Source organism: Myxine glutinosa, chromosome 1 (genome assembly GCF_964187855.1).
Source record: "Myxine glutinosa chromosome 1, kmMyxGlut1.1, whole genome shotgun sequence".
Taxonomy (NCBI): domain Eukaryota; kingdom Metazoa; phylum Chordata; class Myxini; order Myxiniformes; family Myxinidae; genus Myxine; species Myxine glutinosa.
The window spans coordinates 371,008,326-371,029,599 of record NC_136261.1 but is presented as its reverse complement, the minus strand read 5'-3'; the positions used below and the strand labels follow the sequence as shown (position 1 = coordinate 371,029,599).

Sequence of the window (21,274 nt, the reverse complement as noted above, 5' to 3'; positions counted from 1 at the left end):
CTTGTGAATTGGGAATTGTTGATGGGTGTATATGGTTGATTGCTCGGGGAAAATCTCCGTGGTTGTGTCATTGCAATTGTACGGTCATTCCCATTGAAATATATCCTTGAACGTCAGTTGTCTCTGGGGTGAAATTCATATGGATTGCGTGGCGAAAGCGCATATTTAATACAGCTTTCTGGCGAAGTTCCTCTCACGGTCCGGGGGTCACCGAGACCAGGTATTCACCGAGGGGACCACGTAACAATACGTATAATGCTTTAAAACTGTTTTCTTTTTCTTTTTCTTTTTTACCTCAGGAGAGATATCAACATTTACCTCAGCGAATGTCAATTGCGGTGTCAGTATTTGATGAACTTATAAAGACTTAGGTGACTTATAAGTGTGACAAGCACGTGCACGGGATTCTTCCCAGAAGAATGAGTGGTCGCATTAGCTTGCATGACTTAAAATGAGCGAGTTTTGTTTTGACGTTTGGGCCAGTTTTACATGTTGTATCCCTAAGGAATGAAACGAACGTTTTTCCTGGCTTACAATTTTATTTGAAGTCACACATGCCTCAAAATACACTCACCTATATGGAATTGAAAGCTGAATCCGAAAATGTAAGTGAAATTGCCCTGTTTTTTTAAATTAACATTATCTTCTATATATGTTCTATATGTATAATATATCTGTGCAGTGTCTGTCTTGTGTTGTCTTGTGTTGTCTTGTCTTGTGTTGTCACTGAACTACTCCCTCAAACTTTTGTGAAATCGTACTATTCCAACTTGACCCACGGCGGGAGTATGCGCTCTCCTGAGTGGCGTTCTAGTTTCCTTGATATACTTGGGAATAATATATATTTTAAAAGACTCCGGAAAAAAATTATTTATAAATGTATCTCCTCCTTTGTGACGCAACAAACATAGTTATCACAATTTCACACACAAAAAAAACAAAACATAATTTGTTATTTATTTCACAATCCAGTAACCTTAGAGTAATCCCTTACCTCTCGTGACGAAGATGCGTTCAAACTGCACGACGATCAGATAACCAACCAGGAAGCAAAGCAGGTATAATATCAGTTGCCTTACGTCACGTGGGAATGCATTGACGTCATTTACTTGAAGTGAATATTAAATCTTATTCCGGTTTTCAAGTCCACCACAAACTCTCAGCCACTTGGTTCAATCACAAACACTTGTGGAAATTCGACATCATCCTTTGAAGTTGTTTTCCCTGTCTAAAGTAACAAAGATGGAGAAAAGATGGTTGTGACATCAATATACTAATTCCTCTCTTTTCTCAGTCTCATTCTCAGTTTCGCCTGAACAATGTCGATTTTATCATTTGAAGGTAATAATAAATTAAAAGGTACAATGAGGGAAAATAAAATGAGCAAGAATGCAAATCCTCAGAGAACACACCCCCAACCACACCTTAAAATGGGACGTGTAGATTTTACAGGTAAATCACGTTTTACAGGTAACCACCTAAGCAACTAAATAAATGTACATGTAGACAGTGGAGATAGGAATGGGGATAAAAATAAATATATACAGCAGTTTAAAGTTTTGTGTTGGCAGTGGAGATGGTTAAAGTGTATTTCGTAAATAAGTAATTCAAAGTTGTGTGTTGGTAGTGGAGATGGTAAAACTGTATTTAATAAATAAGTAATTCAAAGTTGTGTGTTGGTAGTGGAGATGGTAAAAGTGTATTTAATAAATAAGTATTTCAAAGTTGTGTGTTGATAGTGGAGATGGTAAAAGTGTATTTAATAAATAAGTAATTCAAAGTTGTGTGTTGGTAGTGGAGATGGTTAAACTGTATTTAATAAATAAGTAATTCAAAGTTGTGTGTTGGTAGTGGAGATGGTAAAAGTGTATTTAACAAATAAGTAATTCAAAGTTGTGTGTTGGTATTGGAGATGGTTAAAGTGTATTTCGTAAATAAGTAATTCAAAGTTGTGTGTTGGTAGTGGAGATGGTAAAAGTGTATTTAATAAATAAGTAATTCAAAGTTGTGTGTTGGTAGTGGAGATGGTAAAAGTGTATTTAATAAATAAGTAATTCAAAGTTGTGTGTTGGTTGTGGAGATGGTAAAAGTGTATTTAATAAATAAGTAATTCAAAGTTGTGTGTTGGTAGTGGAGATGGTAAAAGTGTATTTCATAAATAAGTAATTCAAAGTTGTGTGTTGGTAGTGGAGATGGTAAAAGTGTATTTAATAAATAAGTAATTCAAAGTTGTGTGTTGGTCGTGGAGATGGTTAAAGTGTATTTAATAAATAAGTAATTCAAAGTTGTGTGTTGGTAGTGGAGATGGTAAAAGTGTATTTCATAAATAAGTAATTCAAAGTTGTGTGTTGGTAGTAGAGATGGTAAAAGTGTATATAATAAATAAGTAATTCAAAGTTGTGTGTTGGTAGTGGAGATGGTTAAAGTGTATTTCATAAATAAGTAATTCAAAGTTGTGTGTTGGTAGTGGAGATGGTAAAATTGTATTGAATAAATAAGTAATTCAAAGTTGTGTGTTGGTCGTGAAGATGGTCAAAGTGTATTTCGTAAATAAGTAATTCAAAGTTGTGTGTTGGTAGTGGAGATGGTAAAAGTGCATTTAATAAATAAGTAATTCAAAGTTGTGTGTTGGTAGTGGAGATGGTAAAAGTGTATTTAATAAATAAGTAATTCAAAGTTGTGTGTTGGTAGTGGAGATGGTAAAAGTGTATTTAACAAATAAGTAATTCAAAGTTGTGTGTTGGTATTGGAGATGGTTAAAGTGTATTTCGTAAATAAGTAATTCAAAGTTGTGTGTTGGTAGTGGAGATGGTAAAAGTGTATTTAATAAATAAGTAATTCAAAGTTGTGTGTTGGTAGTGGAGATGGTAAAAGTGTATTTAATAAATAAGTAATTCAAAGTTGTGTGTTGGTAGTGGAGATGGTAAAAGTGTATTTAATAAATAAGTAATTCAAAGTTGTGTGTTGGTTGTGGAGATGGTAAAAGTGTATTTAATAAATAAGTAATTCAAAGTTGTGTGTTGGTAGTGGAGATGGTAAAAGTGTATTTCATAAATAAGTAATTCAAAGTTGTGTGTTGGTAGTGGAGATTGTAAAAGTGTATTTAATAAATAAGTAATTCAAAGTTGTGTGTTGGTCATGGAGATGGTTAAAGTGTATTTAATAAATAAGTAATTCAAAGTTGTGTGTTGGTAGTGGAGATGGTTGAAGTGTATTTCGTAAATAAGTAATTCAAAGTTGTGTGTTGGTAGTGGAGATGGTAAAAGTGTATTCAATAAGTAAGTAATTCAAAGTTGTGTGTTGGTTGTGGAGATGGTAAAAGTTTATTTAATAAATAAGTAATTCAAAGTTGAGTGTTGGTAGTGGAGATGGTAAAAGTGTATTTCATAAATAAGTAATTCAAAGTTGTGTGTTGGTAGTAGAGATGGTAAAAGTGTATTTAATAAATAAGTAATTCAAAGTTGTGTGTTGGTCGTGGAGATGGTTAAAGTGTATTTCATAAATAAGTAATTCAAAGTTGTGTGTTGGTAGTGGAGATGGTAAAATTGTATTGAATAAATAAGTAATTCAAAGTTGTGTGTTGGTCGTGAAGATGGTTAAAGTGTATTTCGTAAATAAGTAATTCAAAGTTGTGTGTTGGTAGTGGAGATGGTAAAAGTGCATTTAATAAATAAGTAATTCAAAGTTGTGTGTTGGTAGTGGAGATGGTAAAAGTGTATTTAATAAATAAGTAATTCAAAGTTGTGTGTTGGTAGTGGAGATGGTAAAACTGTATTTAATAAATAAGTAATTCAAAGTTGTGTGTTGGTAGTGGAGATGGTAAAAGTGTATTTAATAAATAAGTTATTCAAAGTTGTGTGTTGGTAGTGGAGATGGTAAAAGTGTATTTAATAAATAAGTAATTCAAAGTTGTGTGTTGGTAGTGGAGATGGTAAAACTGTATTTAATAAATATGTAATTCAAAGTTGTGTGCTGGAAGTGGAGATGGTAAAAGTGTATTTAATAAATAAGTAATTCATAGTTGTGTGTTGGTAGTGGAGATGGTAAAAGTGTATTTAATAAATAAGTAATTCAAAGTTGTGTGTTGGTCGTGGAGATGGTAAAACTGTATTTAATAAATAAGTAATTCAAAGTTGTGTGTTGGTAGTGGAGATGGTAAAAGTGTATTTAATAAATAAGTAATTCAAAGGTGTGTGTTGTAGTGGAGATGGTAAAGGTATATTTAATAAATAAGCAATTCAAAGGTGTGTGTTGGTCGTAGAGATGGTAAAAGTGTATTTAATAAATAAATATATCAAAGTTGTGTGTTGGCAGAGAAGATGGCAAAGGTGTATTTAATAAATAAATAATTTAAGTTGAATGTTGATAGTGGAGATAATAAAGGTGTATCATCTTCACCATCATCATACTAAAATATGCCATTTGGTGTCTGTCTGTCTGTCTGTCTGTCTGAAGAATTTTTGACTGTGATATATTCCGTCGTTACTTATCCAATCTCAACCAAACTTGACAGGATGATTAAGGTTTTATGAAGGTTTTATGGTTTTATGGTTAAAACAACTAGGGCATGCCCGTACTATATATATATGTAAAATTATATCCCCCCCCTCTATTTACATGAAATGGTTTGGTCCATTCGCAAAGCCAAAGCGAACGGCTTGCGAGTACGGTGACAATCCCCCCCCTCTATTTACATGAAATGGTTTGGTCCAAAGCGAACGGCTTGCGAGTACGGTGACAATCCCCCCCCCCCCCCCCCTCTATTTACATGAAATGGTTTGGTCCAAAGCGAACGGCTTGCGAGTACGGTGACAATCCCCCCCCTCTATTTACATGAAATGGTTTGGTCCAAAGCGAACGGCTTGCGGAGTTTGGTAAAGAAATCGCCATAGCGTGCACAAACGCGCAGGAAAGCGAAAGAATCGCAAATTAGTTTTAATTATTTTTAAAACATAGTTTAACGCCAACATAGCGGCAACATAGTTTGCCAACGTGAAATAAATGAATACGCTCTCAAATGTGCCGTCCGAGGCAGAGTCTGTTCGGCACGTTCGGCACACGTGATAGCTCGCTGCTCTCTGATTGGTTGAATCGTTTTTTGGACATAGCTCGGTAACTACTTGTCCGATTAATATGAAACCTTGAAAAGGCACATCCTCGGGTCCCCAGCAATATACCTGGCAAGTTTAAAGTATATCGGACCCGTGGTTGTCGAGAAACAGCGGTCACAGACAAACAAACATACACACAGAGATTACTGGAATTATAGATAGACTAGGGCATGCCCGTACTATATATATATCTAAAATTATATCCCCCCCCCTCTATTTACATGAAATGGTTTGGTCCAAAGCGAACGGCCTGCGAGTACGGTGACAATCCCCCCCCCCCCCCTCTATTTACATGAAATGGTTTGGTCCAAAGCGAACGGCTTGCGAGTACGGTGACAATCCCCCCCCCTCTATTTACATGAAATGGTTTGGTCCAAAGCGAACGGCTTGCGAGTACGGTGACAATCCCCCCCCTCTATTTACATGCAATGGTTTGGTCCAAAGCGAACGGCTTGCGGAGTTTGGTAAAGAAATCGCCATAGCTCGGTAACTACTTGTCCGATTAATATGAAACCTTGAAAAGGCACATCCTCGGGTCCCCAGCAATATACCTGGCAAGTTTAAAGTATATCGGACCGGTAGTTGTCGAGAAACAGCGGTCACAGACAAACATACATACATACATACATAAAAACATACAAACATACAAACATACACACAGAGATTACTGGAATTATAGATAGATGAAGGTTTTAGCACAATCATTTTCTCCCCTCTCCAAGGGGGTTTTCTCCCCCAAGCAGATTTCCTCCCCCCCCCCCCCCCCCATTGCCGTCAATGGGGTTGCATGTTGAGGTGTATATCCATGGTAAGTTAGCTTTATCGTGGCGTTTTCCCAAGGCCGCTTCAAACAACAAAACTAACGATAATAGCCGGCAAAGCCGGTGTTGTGAATGAACGCATACGTATTATGTTGAAAAGCCAGATTTTGCTGAATCCTTTGAGAATTTCGAAGCTTTGACTCACCAAGTCGCTCCATGGATGCCACCATCTTGCAGATGCGGAAGTATGCATAAAAAATTGCGAAAAAGTTCAATCGGAGTTTGTTTCACCCATCTTTTTTTGATTCACAATCTTATGCACCTCTAATTTGTAATTAAAATACTTTAAGACCAACCTCGTTCCCCGGGCCCGAATGGGCCCTGGTTATCTTCAACGAAAATCGTCACCAAACACCGGAACCAATGAGATACGAGCATTTGAAAAAATATTTCAAAAACCAAATCGCTCCGTGGAGGCCGCTATCTTGCGGATGCGGAAGTATGCATAAAAAATTGAGAAAAAGTTCAATAGGAGTTTGTTTCAACCGTCTTTGTTTGATTCACATTCATATGCACCTCTAATTTGTAATTAAAATACTTTAAGACCAACCTCGTTCCCCGGGCATGCACGGGGCCCTGGTTATCTTCAACGAAAATCGTCACCAATCACCGGAACCAATGAGATTCGAGAATTTGAAAAAATATTTCAAAAAAGCTTATGACTGCGTTTTGGAGGCTGAAAACGGCGTCAAATATTCTAAAATTGACGAAGAATGATTTTTTAGAAATCTCGCGGCCGCATGGGATAGTTTTTCACGGCCGGAAATATCGGAAGTTGAGACGGAATTCACCAAATTAATCAAGAAGGAAATTTTATTAATTTTAAGCTCATCCAGAATGCAAATGGTGTCATTTTGAACTAGGTACGGTACCTACTACACCTACCCACTACCAACTACTGATGCCATAGTGATGGGTAAAATAGTGGCAAGAGGCGTTGGCTTCGCCGGCTCATTGCGGCTTTGCAGTAGGGTACAAGTAGCTTAATATTAATGATATTACAAAACAATATTAACACCAATAATATTCCAACTCCCCATAGTGTTTATCATGGCATTTCCGTGGGAGCAACGGGCCAACGGCCTCCACCAGAAGTATATATATTGTTGTGGATCTGGGGGTCGGCGCTCCCCTTATCAAGGGGGGGTTAATCCCCTTGTCCTTTAAGCTGGCCGTCCCCCCAGTCCTTTTGAAGATATCGCGCTCCTTCCGGTCGGAAGCAGGGCGATACTCCTGCACGAGCCACGGACAAGATGGAATATTGCCGAGCGGTTTTTGCAATCCGAAGCTCGAGCTGTTAGCGGCAGTCTAAACCTGATTCTAAGTGGTTCCTATATCGTGCCACAGGTATTCAATTGGGGACATGACGAAAGCGATCGGACGAGAGGAAACCAAAGTGAAAGGAGAACAAATATTTATTTATTACGTACACGAACCCCGAAGAGGAAATTAAAGAAGGTAGAATGTACAAGCAGAGGAAATAAAATGACACAGGGCAACCTTATACAGTCTTATATAACACTCCCAGGACAGAACAAACACACTTACACGAATGGGGAATAGCAGGCAGAAAGGTCTAGTTGATGGGATCCGGCCCAGGCTCCGGGTCCGTGGGCGAAGAACGGCAGGCAGCTTCGCGTGTCGTTGGCACACGACTGGACCTTACATCTGCGAGGGGCTGGAATGCCACGTACATATGTCGTGCCAAACGATCTCTCTCTCCCGAAAACTCAATGTCCGTATCAAATGGAGCGCTCCCGGATCAGTCCGTTAACAATGCTATGTGCTCGCTCGCCCGACCTCCGCGCAGTCCTTTTACAATAAGCAAGGAGTCCGTGGCACCGTTCTTTACAAGCGATGGTCCCCTGCGCAGATCTGAAAGCAGTCATCGCGCTTGCGCTTATATAACGCGCTGTGAATTCACTCCGTGCTCCGCCAGGCCACGCCCGTCGGTTAGATTACATCAGCCCTGGTTGGCTGGTGGGGGCTTACCGGCCACGCCCTGGTGGTGAGTTGACGTGGCCACACCTCGTTCTTGGCGCTCCGCCCCCTTCTTCTCCAAGCTTGACCACGTGCGTGATGGCGTTTGGAGCGAGGGCTAAGGCAGCGATGATGGCTCAATGCAGCGAATGCTGCTAACCCAGCCACGTGATAATTTGGAGAGAGAGAGTGCAAAATGAGCGAAATGGGGCCTATCTTATTTGATTAATGCAACGCAGATTCAAACTATTGGGAACAGATCCTTAACTAGAACACATAATAATGAAATAACTAAAGCAGATCCTATGGTGTTCTCCGTGTTGCTTGTGGCCTAAATCGGGTGCGACCTTTGACCTTTACACAAAAATAGGAATATTTACAGGGGATTATTTATAAAGGATTATTGCAAATATTTACAAAGTGGAGGGTTCTAAAAACCGCAACACAGCACCCTCATTTCCTCCAGGGCCGGCCCAGCCTGAAAGAACTTTAACTTAGTGTGACACTCAGGTGTGGTAACCCTCTACTATTAGCTTCACCCTGAGTGCGACATTTTAAAACAACTAAGTATGTCCCGCCTGCTGCGTTGCATTCTATCTAGCAGACTCACGCCCACAGAATAACCGAATTACGGAATTAATTTTCAAGCTAAACATTGACGGTGGGGAGCATTATTTACAAAGACTACTTGGTATTTACACGTGAACCCAGGACCTGTCATTTGGGAAACAAAAGAAGAACTTTTGAAAAGAGGAAAGGCACGCACTGCACTGCACCAATACCACCAGCACCAATAAGCACCAAAATGCAAAAAGCACCAAAAGCACCATCCAGTGCACAGTCATACATTTCAAATAATAATAACGATGCCTTGCGACGTCTTCTCTGCTGGGCCGCTGGTTCTTTATGTTTTCCTGCTTGCTGTCTATTTAAAAATAAAAGGGCACAAAACGCGTCCACTTTTTAAATTATGGCCAGCAGGGGCCAACTAAGGGTGGTCCACCTGCATGGCTTAGGTGCCACCTCAACCATGGTCCGCAAGCAAGATCTCCACTGGCCACAATGGCCGGTCCCCAGCAGAGGTGCCAGGCCCCAAAACGTGGGGTGCATGAGTGGCGCTCGGCCACAGACATGCGGTCCATATGGTGCTAGGCCGCAAGACGTGCGGTCCATAAGTGGGGTACCGGTCCAGGCAGGCAGCAGCGAGGGTGCAGGCACACAACTGCGAACACCTGCGCACTCCCCCCGGGCCCAAAATGAACAAATCCGTGAGTGGGGGAAGGAGGACAAGCAAGCAGCGGGGCAAGGCCGTAAGAGTACACATTAAAACAAGGCAATGCAGAGTGAGGTGAGGTGGAGAACAAGTGGAGAAAGCTCGTCCCTAGCTTACGTTCCCCCCTGTCACCTAAGCTACCCTTGCCCCTACCCCGTATTTACACAATTTACAAATCCATCTCCACTGTCTTGTCTTCCCCATATCTCCCCTAATACCAAATTCATCATCAATCCCTCTAACCCAAATTTGCCATCAAGCCCAATTTTTCATCAATCCCTTCTAAGGAGGAAGAGATGGAATCACAAGCACAATGTCACCCCCACGTCATGATGCGTCTTACATTCCAGACATTTGCACAAACCGGTGGTGTGGAGTCCTGTCACCTTGGTGAGTGGATGTGGATGGTGCGAAGAGACTTTCAATCCTAACTACCTTCTAAATGACTTTAACACACTTTACACTACCCGGGGTCTTTCCCTGCCAAACCATTAGCCATTTTTACTCTATGTGGTTCTAAAAACCAATTCCCATTGACCAAACTGTGGTGCTCACCAATTTGGGGTCTCACTCCCCCGATTCTACTCCCTGTGCCCTCGCACAATTTCAAGGCTGGGTCGTGTGGCGCTCCCAGCAGGTCCGCTCACCTGCACACCTCCACCACTGTAGTTGCCTCCCGAGCTTACCTGCTCCTTACTCTAACCTACCTTGGGAAGGCCCTCTGGCGCTCTCACCCCTTACCGCCCTCTCTGGCGTCCGGCTACCCGGGTCCGTCCTCCGGATCCTTGGGCCCCATTGAACACTACTGGCTCCCAGAGCCTACCTGCGGCCTCACCTGGCCGACAGACTAACAGTGGCGGAGTGCCCATTTAATCACACACACTAACAGGCCACACGCCCAGCCAATTTACTCTACTAATGCACCCAACACAACACTCCTGTGCAACTACTCTCACCACAGATGCCAATATCCAACCACAATTTACCTACTCCTTCTACCTAATTTTAAACTACCATCCCCGGGTACTCGTGAAGGGGTCCATCCTGTCACCACTCACCCTTTCGCACCATACACTCCACTCCACGTATTCCACACTACTCACTCCACACCATCCATTCCGTACTCCATTCATTCCAGACCATTTATTCCATACTCCATTCACTCCTTTCCTCTGTACTTCACTTGCACACCTGGTGGCACTTGCACACCTGGTGGCACTTGCACCCTCCTTTCCTCCAGGACCATTCACTCAATATCATGCCAATCATCATGCTCACCACAAATACTCACGTTCAATTTCTCATTTCATCACTCTCACTCCAAACGCATAGCATCATCTAAGCTATCTACTCCCTTCTGAAACCCATGCTCCCCGTCTTCCCTTACACTATGCACTCCCTCGTCGTTATTATCCAACTAATCTCTCTACATCCCCTCTACAGGTATGATGTCGCTACTTAAATCTACAGTTACCTATGGTCATTTCTAAACCCTAACATTATAACGTAACCCTCCCGGGCTAGTTTTCACAGCCAATCCCCAAAAAACTAAAGCTCATGTGCCCCCAAGAATGTGAGGTGAATGGTAAAGCTACCATTCGCCGTCACTATCACTATGACCATCAGTCCATTAAACTACGAGCCTCTCGGTGCGTCATTACATCATTAAAGCTCGGCTTGGCAAAGCCGAGCAATGCATACGGGTGGTTTGTCGCCTGCAGGTTGGGTCCGTCCGGCATTAGGATTCAGGGGAGGAGGTTTTGTCGGGCCAAGGTTCAAGGCACCATCCCTACGCAGGGCCTTTCGCTCCCAAGCGCGATGGGCCAGCCTTGCCTGGCCGGAACGCCACCACCACAAGGGGGCGCTGCTCCGACCCCTCCTACCTCCCCTCGAACCGGGCCAGTCACTTTGCCTGGCAAAGCGCGGATTCGACCGTGCAGGGCGGGGCCCGGCCCGAATCGTGCACGATGCCCCGAGCAGGAGCAATGCGACACCGATCCCCGCCGGTTCCTGCAGCACACAAAGAGCACCACGGACCGAGGGCTCACGTCGGCTATCTGTCAGCCTAAATGCTGTCCCGGTCAACGTCGATGCTTTCCTTACATGCTCGCACGCATACGCAACCCCTTTTACACTCACCAAACCCGGCGCTCCAACGCCGCTCGTACATCCCACGCATTCTACCACTGTACTCGCTCGTGCATTCTCTTTCGCTCCATACTCAGGTCTACTCATAACGCTCACCACACACTCTTGCGCACATTCTTGCGCACCCATTCTCCTCGCACACTCTATCATCACACACTCCGTTCCACACCTCTCCTCTGTTACGTCCTCTGTAACAGTCGTGGGTGTGCACTCTTGCACATACCCACTCACGTGCTCCGATGTGCCCTCCCGCACATGCGCCACAACCAACTCAGGTGTGCGTTCTCGCACACCCGCCACAACCAACTCACCCTCTGTATCGCAATCACTCCCACTATCACACTCTGCTGTGCATTCTTCCTCGCACTCGGTATCACACTCGCGCTTCGGCACCGTTCGCACACGCACGCCATTTCCACTCACACCACTCACAAGGGACCCTCCACAAACGCCCGGGTGGCATCTCGATCCCAAGCGCGTGAAAAACCCTCTCGCGCCAAACATTCTCCTGCAAAATCTCCCCGCACAATATACAGCCTGACTCACCTTTGGGATCCTCCTCTCCACACGCACCTGCAAATCTTTATAAGGATTAGCAAGCACGGCATCACGATGCGAATACAGACTTTGAGCCATTTCCATTCCTTCCTCCAATGAGTGCTTTTCTAAGTCCGGCGTCTCTTCCAACCCAATTTCCACTGTTGCTTCGATTGATTCGATTTCTTTTTCCTTTCCCTCGATGACCATTGGCTGTATTAAAAAAAATTCTACTTCGGCGGTCGCCGGCTTCCCCATACCCCGGGTCAGGATTTCTATCCCGGTCATTTTAACCGCGCTCTGCTCTGCCTCGCTCAACCCACGCTCCTCGAGTCACGCTACCTCGTCGTGCACCCGTGTGCAACTCCCGCTCGACCTGCGGTCCCTCTCTCTCTCATACTCTCTTGCAACATACCGGGCCTGCCCCCTCGCCAACCCCTTGTTAATTTATTTGGCTTGGCCATTTATGCCCTCCAATTTGCTTCCTAGCCCCCCAAATTTGGCTTCCAGCCCCCCAATTTGGCTTCCCATATCATTCCTCAATTCCCCAATTTGGCTTCCCAAATAATTTTTTAATCCCTCAATTTGGTTTCCCAACCCCATTTGTACGGCTGCCTGCAGCTGCGCAATGAGGTCCTGCATAATCATCCCTCCCATATGCACAGCAGGCGCAGCCCCTGCCACCATGTGCAAGGCGCCGCCATATTGTGCTGCCGTGATCACGTGTGAGGCGCCGCCATTTTGCGCACCTGCAACCCCCACTACCGCACCTTCTTCAACCCCCTCTTCCATTACCCCCAATTGTTCCCTGGGGTCCTGGGTCGACTCTAACTCTTCCTCTTCTATCTCCCCCACCAGCATCCGATCACCTTGACCATCCATGGCACGATATAAATTTGATTGTTAAAAATAATTTTGGCCGCTCCTAATTTTTTGACCAAATTTTTTAGATGGATTAAAAAAAATTGGTTCGGGTCAAATCCCACTCCCGGACACCAATTGTTGCGGATCTGGGGGTCGGCGCTCCCCTTATAAAGGGGGGGGGGTTAATCCCCTTGTCCTTTAAGCTGGCCGTCCCCCCAGTCCTTTAGAAGATATTGCGCTCCTTCCGGTCGGAAGCAGGGCGATACTCCTGCCCGAGCCACAGACAAGATGGAATATTGCCGAGCGGTTTTTGCAATCCGAAGCTCGAGCCGTTAGCGGCAGTCTAAACCCGATTCTAAGCGGTTCCTATATCGTGCCACAGGTATTCAATTGGGGACAGGATGAAAGTGATCGGATGAGAGGAAACCAAAGTGAAAGGAGAACAAATATTTATTTATTACGTACACGAACCCCGAAGAGGAAATGAAAGAAGGTAGAATGTACAAGCAGAGGAAATAAAAGGACAGAGGGCAACCTTATACAGTCTTATATAACACTCCCAGGACAGAACAAACACACTTGCACGAATGGGGAATAGCAGGCAGAAAGGTCCAGGCGATGGGATCCGGTCCAGGCTCCGGGTCCGCGGGCGAAGAACGCCAGGCAGCTTCGCGTGTTGTTGGCGCATGACCGGACCTTACATCTGCGAGGGGCTGGAATGCGGTGTTTTGGCACGCGTACATATATCGTGCCAAACGCTCTCTCTCTCCCGAAAACTCAATATCCGTATCAAATGGAGAGCTCCCGGATCAGTCCGTTAACAATGCAGTGTGCTCGCTTACCCGACCTCTGCGCAGTCCTTTTACAATAAGCAAGGAGTCCGTGGCACCGTTCTTTACAAGCGATGGTCCCCTGCGCAGATCTGAAAGCAGTCCTCGCGCTTGCGCTTATATAACGCGCTGTGAAATCACTCTGCGCTCCGCCAGGCCACGCCCGTCGGTCAGATTACATCAGCCCTGGTTGGCTGGTTGGGGCTTACCGGCCACGCCCTGGTGGTGAGTTGACGTGGCCACACCTCGTTCTTGGCGCTCCGCCCCCTTCTTCTCCAAGCTTGACCGCGTGCGTGATGGCGTTTGGAGCGAGCACTAAGGCAGTGATGACGGCTCAATGCAGCGAACGCTGCTAACCCAGCCACGTGATAATTTGTAGAGAGAGAGTGCAAAATGAGCGAAATGGGGCCTAGCTTATTTGATTTATGCAACACAGATTCAAACTATTGGGAACAGATCCTTAACTAGAACTCATACTAATGAAATAACTAAAGAAGATTTATGGTGTTCTACGTGTTGCTTGTGGCCTAACTAGGGTGTTCACCTTTGACCTTTACACAAAAATGGGAATATTTACAGGGGATTATTTATAAGGGATTATTACAAATATTTACAAAGTGGAGGGTTCTAAAAACCGCAACAATATTATAAACCACAAACACGCATTATTAGCTTTTTTAACATTCGCTAATGATGTTTATAACACTAAATAAAGAAATTTGGAGGAATCTCAACCTCCATGAGGTAGGTTTTTTTACTTATCGAACTGAACGAAGATCTACTGTCCTCTATATACCCCACAAGGGTTGGGTTAATAACGTGACCCTTCCTGCCGCTAACATGGCGTTTTTCGCAGCAAACTTTTGAAACTCGCTCCTGCTGTTTAACAAGAAATAAAGGAAGGAAGCCGGGTTGTGCCCATTTACCAAGCAGCTAGCTTGTGCTTGCCAAGCCAGCCGTTCCTTAACGGTTTTGAAAGGAGTGCTTGCCCGAATGCTTCAAGCAAATGTCAATCTCTCCAGAATAAAATTGGTAAATGGACACACACCCAAAGTTCTTGAGACCCAACCATAGATTGACTGTAATCTATATACCCCAAAGTGGAATGACCCTTCCTGCCACTCCCGTAGTGAGTGGGTGTACTCGTACTACAAATATAGGAATACGGTCCTTATCCAATCGCAACCAAACTTGACAGGAAGACTAAGAGTCGCACGATGGAGGTTGGAGCTATTTAACTTCCCCCACTCCCCAAGGGTGGTTTCCCCATCAAGGAGGTTGTGTGTTGAGGTGTATATCCATGTTAAGATAACTTTATCATGGCGTTTATCCAAAGCTGCTTCTCATTACAAAAGCAACAACAACACAAAATACGAGGGCGAGTCAATAAGTAACTTTAAAATGGCGATATAAATTCGAGAATGTAATCTGTGTAGTTGTAGACGACATATGTTATATCTATGGGTAAGATTCATGTTTTAGCCTGTTTTAGATCTGGCAACATTGAGCATATTGACGTCAGTGGAACAGTTCCAAGATGGCGGCTCCCTTAGGAGCATGCACCAAGGAGGAGCAACGTTCTGTCATTCGTTTCTTGGGAAGTGAGGGTATGAATCCCAGTGAAATCCATCCCAGAATGAGAATGCTATATGGTGACACATGTTTATCACTGCAGCAGGTGTACAACTGGGACATGAAATTTAAAAGAGGGGTGTCCAGTGTGGCAGACGCTGCTCGCTCATGCCAGCCTCACACAGCCAACACACCAGAAATGGTTGCAGGAGTTGAGCGCGTGCGAAGGGAAAACCATGGCATTACGCTGGATGAAGTGGTCTCCGAATTGAACATTAGCCATGGTTCAGCACACCATATCATTCACAACGCGCTGGGATTCTGCAAAGTGTCTGCAAGGTGGGTGTCCAGACAACTCACACCCGAACTGAAAAAACGGCGAGTGGAGGCATGTGAAGAACTTGTGCGACTATATGAAACAGAAGGCGACGCCTTCTTACAGCGCGTAGTGACTGGGGATGAAAGCTCGGTCCACTACTTTCAGCCAGAAACGAAGAGGGCAAGCAAAGAGTGGCGCCATTCAACTTCACCAAAGCCCAAAAAATTCCGCACACAGCCGTCCGCTGGAAAAGTGATGCTGACGCTTTTCTGGGATAGCCGACGTCCACTTGCAGAGCATTACTTGCCCAGAGGGACCACAGTCTCCAGTTCATTATACTGCGATCTCTTTAAAAATAATCTGAAACAAGCAATCAGATCAAAACGTCGTGGACTACTCACTACCAGTGTTTTGCTGCAGCATGACAATGCTCGGCCCCATACTGCCTGCACTGAAGCTGCAACAATCGAGGACCTGCATTTTGAGTGCCTTCCTCATCCACCCTGCTCGCCAGACCTTGTTTCTGCTTGTTTCCATGTATAGCCTTTGACATATGAGCGCCAACGCATTTTGGGCGGACAGACGGATGGACGGACTGACAGCAACGTGAATTCGAGGGTTTTCTTAATAAAACTCAAGAATGCTTAATGGACATTGCTGAAAGTTGGAACATATTACCTCAACGTACAAAGCATTTACTTCTGAAATTTGCAGGCAATTTCGTCCAGTAGAAGCGAAGAAACGAATTTTCAGTCGCCATGTTGAAGTTGCATCCAGAGAAACGATCCCACAAAAGCGGAGGGGCACATTTCGCCTCCCTTGATTTCCATACAATAAGCAATTTGAGAGGTACAATCAAGGGAACTGGTACCCCTTCACTGTATATGAACTTTTCCCGAGCATTACTTGGAATGCATGCATGCATAACTTTCTTGAGGCATCATGCTATCCATGGTTTTTGGCCTCAACATTAAATAGTGAAGAATCACTCAAAAACTTCTCGGATCCGGATCTTCATCAAAATCTCATCAATTCGTCCTTGTCACACACGCAACCTATCCAGCAAGTTTTGTCTCCTTCCGTCCATACCTTCTTGAAATATCCTGCTCATCGACAGACAGACAGATAGGGGTGAAAACAATCTCCTTCCACCTTCGGTGGTGGCGGAACTCGGTTCTCGGTGGAGTGCACACCTCCGCCAGGCTGAAAAGTTTGTGTTTTGTATTCCATTGATAGGCCGGATCTGCATCTGAACATGAACCAAAATCTAATTGGCTTGTTATTGCCACCAACCCCATTCTTCCACCAAGTTTTGTTATAATCTGTCCTCATCTTTTAGAAACATCATGTTACAGTGCGCAATATGTCATTTTGGCCACATCTCTCAATGGTGAAGAATCCTTCAGAAAATTCTCAAATCCAGATCTGGATTTTCAACAAAATTGTCTCGATGCGTCTTTGACACAAACTCAACCTGTCCATCAAGTTGTCCAAATCCATCCTTATTTTTTGCGATACAATGCTATTTAGATTTGGCCCTTTCTCTCAGTGGTGAAGAATCACTTGAAACATTCTCAGATCTGGATCCAGATCTGGATTTTCACGAAAATCTAATCAAAAAGTAGCAAGGACAAATTATCATACTGTTTGTAGTTGCAACAATGAAAATATTTGTGAAATGTTTTGTGCAGATTAATTTGAACTACTTTGTGGGATGACCTTTCAGATAAATTTGTCCAGACACAGGTACAGGATTTCGACCTCTTTTTTTTTGTCTGCAAAGTCTTGGCTCATAAAATAATGATTCCATTCCAGTATTGTGGAGGAGATAGAAGTTATTTTCCAGCTTTAGATTGCCTGATATCTCAGTTAAATTTGAGGCTGCTCCAGTGCTCCTTCCCTCTCAATCAACACGAAGATTTCCAAACTGTATCTGTTGTGTTTTTCTGTGATATTTTCATCCCTGCGTTGCTGTTTGTGTTTTCATCAATCTTTCTCGTGGTAAATCGTACCTTCCTGTCTATATTGTCGAATTGGTTTTCAGGTAGCTCAGGCCTACATATTGGATAGCTGGGAGCAAAATCATCTCGTTTTTGAGGTACCTTCCCTGTAGCCCCACCCCCCATCCTCTCAATTTTGCCGTTTCTGTCTCTTCAATGTCATACCATTCCCCCAGCTTGCTTCAAAAACCAAAAAGACTTTTACTATCCATCTTGTCCACTGCATGCATACTCCCCTACTCCCTCTTTCCTCCCCACCTCCCAGTGTCTGTCCGAGTCTCTTTCCATTTTCCCCTTCAGCCCTGCTGTTTGTGTATCCCCCTCTTTGTGCTGTGCTTTTTGTTCTGTTGCATCATGACCCGTTCAGTGTTCTTGCTCTTCCACGAGCCTTGACCATGAATATAAAAAATAAAAAGGAGGAGGGAGAAGATCATTTGATGAAAAGTAACCACAAGATGGTGTGTGCATCTATACTGTTGAGTGTTGGAGTTCAGGATAGTAGACTCAGGCTGTTGGATTTAAGGAAGGCAAACTTACAGGGAATGAGGAGAGAGCTGGGTCCTGTTGATTTGGAGAAGCTCACTCGAGGTAAGTCAGCATTCGAGAAAAGGGCAACCTTCAAAGAGCAAATATGGATGGTGTTAAATATAATCCAGAGGCAGAGAGAACAGGGTGGGAGAGCAGAGAGGGAATGAATGCTATCAATGAAAAGCAGAAGGCATTTATGATGTTCGAGTATAAAAGCCCATCAAAAATGATGGGTTGGAACAGTTTATTCAATGGTGCAGCTTCATGAGCGTGCCAACGTCTGAAGCCTCGGCCGAGTGGCAAGGTGTACTTGTATCTTTTTACGTATTAAACATCATACGGACGAAAATGAACATTCGTTTTGCTCTGCACGCCTTGTATTCATTGTTTAAAATAACACTTTTGTACACCACCCTTGAGTCTCATTGTGCAAGCCACCGTCTACAATTCTTGTAGAAGAGACATAATTAATCTTTTATGGAAAATGCTTTTTGAGTTTTTTTTTCTTCAAAAACAGACCCCAGTGAACACACATTGGTGTTAAAAGATTGGCCTTTAAAACCTTCCCTTATGAAGGGGGACAGACATCTGTACAAACACACAAACTGACATTGTGGATTATATGGGAGATAAGAAAAGTATATGGCAAAGGTTAAACATAATAACAGGCATTATTTAAGTACATAAGAGGTTAAGAGAAGTGTGGGTGTTTTGATTAATAGCACAAGGAGATTGGTTCCTGATGAATGTGAGATTGCAGGCCAATTGAAGATATTTTGCTGCAACACCCACAGTAAAATATTTTCTGACCTTCAAGTCGTTCCAGGTATTTCGGACGTTTCTGGGATTACTTGTGACATATATTTGCACAAACCTCAGTTAATTGTTCATCAATATGTCTTGCGAAACATGAGGGCAATGAACAGAGTATTGTTTACAAAAGATGTAATGAACAGAGATCTCACTGCAGCTTTCACTGGCAGTGTTAATGACTATGCTGACCGCTACAACTCTGTTGTTAGCACCTTGTTGAATGTCCATGTACCTGCCACGTCACAATCTGTGAAGATTCGTTTTCACACTCCTTGGTATTTTCACTAAATTAAGTGTGAGAAACAAAAACTCAGAGAGCTGGAAAACAAGTGGCATTCCCCCAGGTTGGGAATAGATCGTGACGTCTATTGCTTCTGAATTATTGTCCACAACAACCAAATGAACGACTACTGAGGCAATGACTCTAAGTGGTAGATAGGTCGAGTGGTACAAGGATGTTTGCACGATTGTGCAGGCTTGATGGGCCTCGTGGTCTCCTCCTGTGTTGAAATTCCTTGTGTTAGGCCTTGTGTGATCCTCATGTACAAGTTGAGTGAAGGAGACATTTGGCATAAACAGTGAGTTATAAATCAGCCTCACGAACCAAATGGAAAAATAAATTTAAAAAAAGAAACACAAACAAGGAAAACCAGAAAAACTGCCATTGACACTTACATAGTTTAACAAGCATTCTGAGTATTGCGCTGCAATACATGTCCCCTACCAAAGTTCAAAGTGCCATAACTTTGTCAAAAATGATCGAATATGCAAATGAGTAGTGTAATAATGTTGCTTCTGGGACACCTCCGTTTAACATGGGAAATCCCTATCTAATGTCATTTACCCCCTTGTCTTTTTCAAAAATCATAAACACCTCTATTTCTCCCACCCTCATCTTTATGAACCTTTTGTCTGTAGTACCTATCCTTAATGTTGTTCATTAGACCACTCAAACACTACAAATATTTGTTTTCTCTTATAGACCTATCATCCTTCTTCTACATATCATCTGGCAGATTAATCTTTGACCCACTCAAACATTGACCCATTCACTTCCATATTAATTCTTTCCCTCCCTCATTGCCCCTAAACACCTATATTTCTCTCACCCTGTTCTTTACGAACCTTCTAACCTTTTGACATGTTATCCTTATTCATTAGACCACTTAAACACCTGTGATCCTTCTGACCTTATGGACCTTTTAACCTTTTACTCTTAATATCATCTGGTGAATATAACCCACTCAAACATCGACCCTACAAATATTTGTTTATGTGTGGGAAATAATTTAATTCTCCTACAACTCTCCTCACCGTCTAATATATTAACAAAAAATATGTTTGAGTTTGGTTCTTTATTAAGATATTTTAACTGAGCTAAGATAAAATGGTAAACCTCCCTCAATGTTCTTGTTTGAGCGCCTCCAGTGCCACATACCATTTTTTGGTAAGATCCGCCCACTTTTTGGTAAACCACGCCCATTTTTTACTAAGCCCCGCCCACTTTTTGTTAAGCCACGCCCACTTTTTACTAAGCCCCGCCCACTTTTGCTACGCTCCTCCCACTTTTGCTAAGTCCCACCCACTTTATAAACTCTTCAGCATTGTATCATTTCCAGGTAATACATTACATCATTTTCAGGGAATTTCCATCACATCATTTCCAGTTAAGACACGCCCAGGGAATTTCCACAGGAAGACACACCCAGTCCTTATAAAAGGCACCGACCACACAGGCTTTTTCAAACACGCTTTCTGCTTCACTTGAGAATGGACTACTATGCCGAAATGGAATGGGATAACTTTGCTATTCCATGGAGTCCTACTACCTGTGTAGAACTCAACCTTCAGATTGATGAACTGGACTCAAACCTCTTATCAATGGAGGTAAGTTTGTTTATTTATTTATTTATTTATTTAATTTTTTTTTTTTTTAAGATGAGACTCGTGTAAGAGTTAACAAAGTTTATTTTAATATTCATAGAGCTTGATTTATACAAATAAAAAATATTGTATTAAATTAATACATTGTTATTTTCTTTCACAGGAAATTGTATCTGAGATACGAAATGAAAATTCTGCTTTTAACACAACTTGGGATGAAGTTATTTTTTTGTTTGAAGACATTTTGAACAACCAAGACCCCCAGAACGAGTTCTACCTTGATGACCCAGCCAAAGAGTTATACCTTGGAGATCCACAAAATCCTGAAAAAGAGTTTTACCATGATGATACTTGTTGTGAGTTATCAAAACAAAACCCACTGAACAAGTTCTACCTTGATGAGCCAGAATACAAGTCATACATTGGAGACCCACAAATTTCTGAAAATTGGGAAAGGAGAGTTCTCCCTGATGGTCCGCAGTTATACTATGTGAGACACATCATAGAAACCCTAAAAAATTGGGCAAGGAGAGTTCTCCCTGATGGTCCGCAGTTATACTATGTGAGACACATCATAGAAACCCTAAAAAATTG

The 21,274-nt window shown here is 43.1% G+C and overlaps 1 protein-coding gene across 2 annotated transcripts in view; it reads right to left on the bottom strand.

Moving 5' to 3' along the window:
• The window catches only part of LOC137414968 (E3 ubiquitin-protein ligase TRIM7-like), a 130,311-nt gene that overhangs the window by 91,591 nt on the left and 17,446 nt on the right, over positions 1-21,274 (bottom strand). The window contains exon 2 of one of the 2 annotated variants that reach the window (XM_078770142.1): positions 995-1,228. The gene's annotated coding sequence lies outside the window, so the exon portion shown is untranslated. Of the gene's footprint in view, positions 1-994; positions 1,244-21,274 lie in introns of those variants that run through there. The other variant, XM_078770141.1, reaches the window with a different exon arrangement.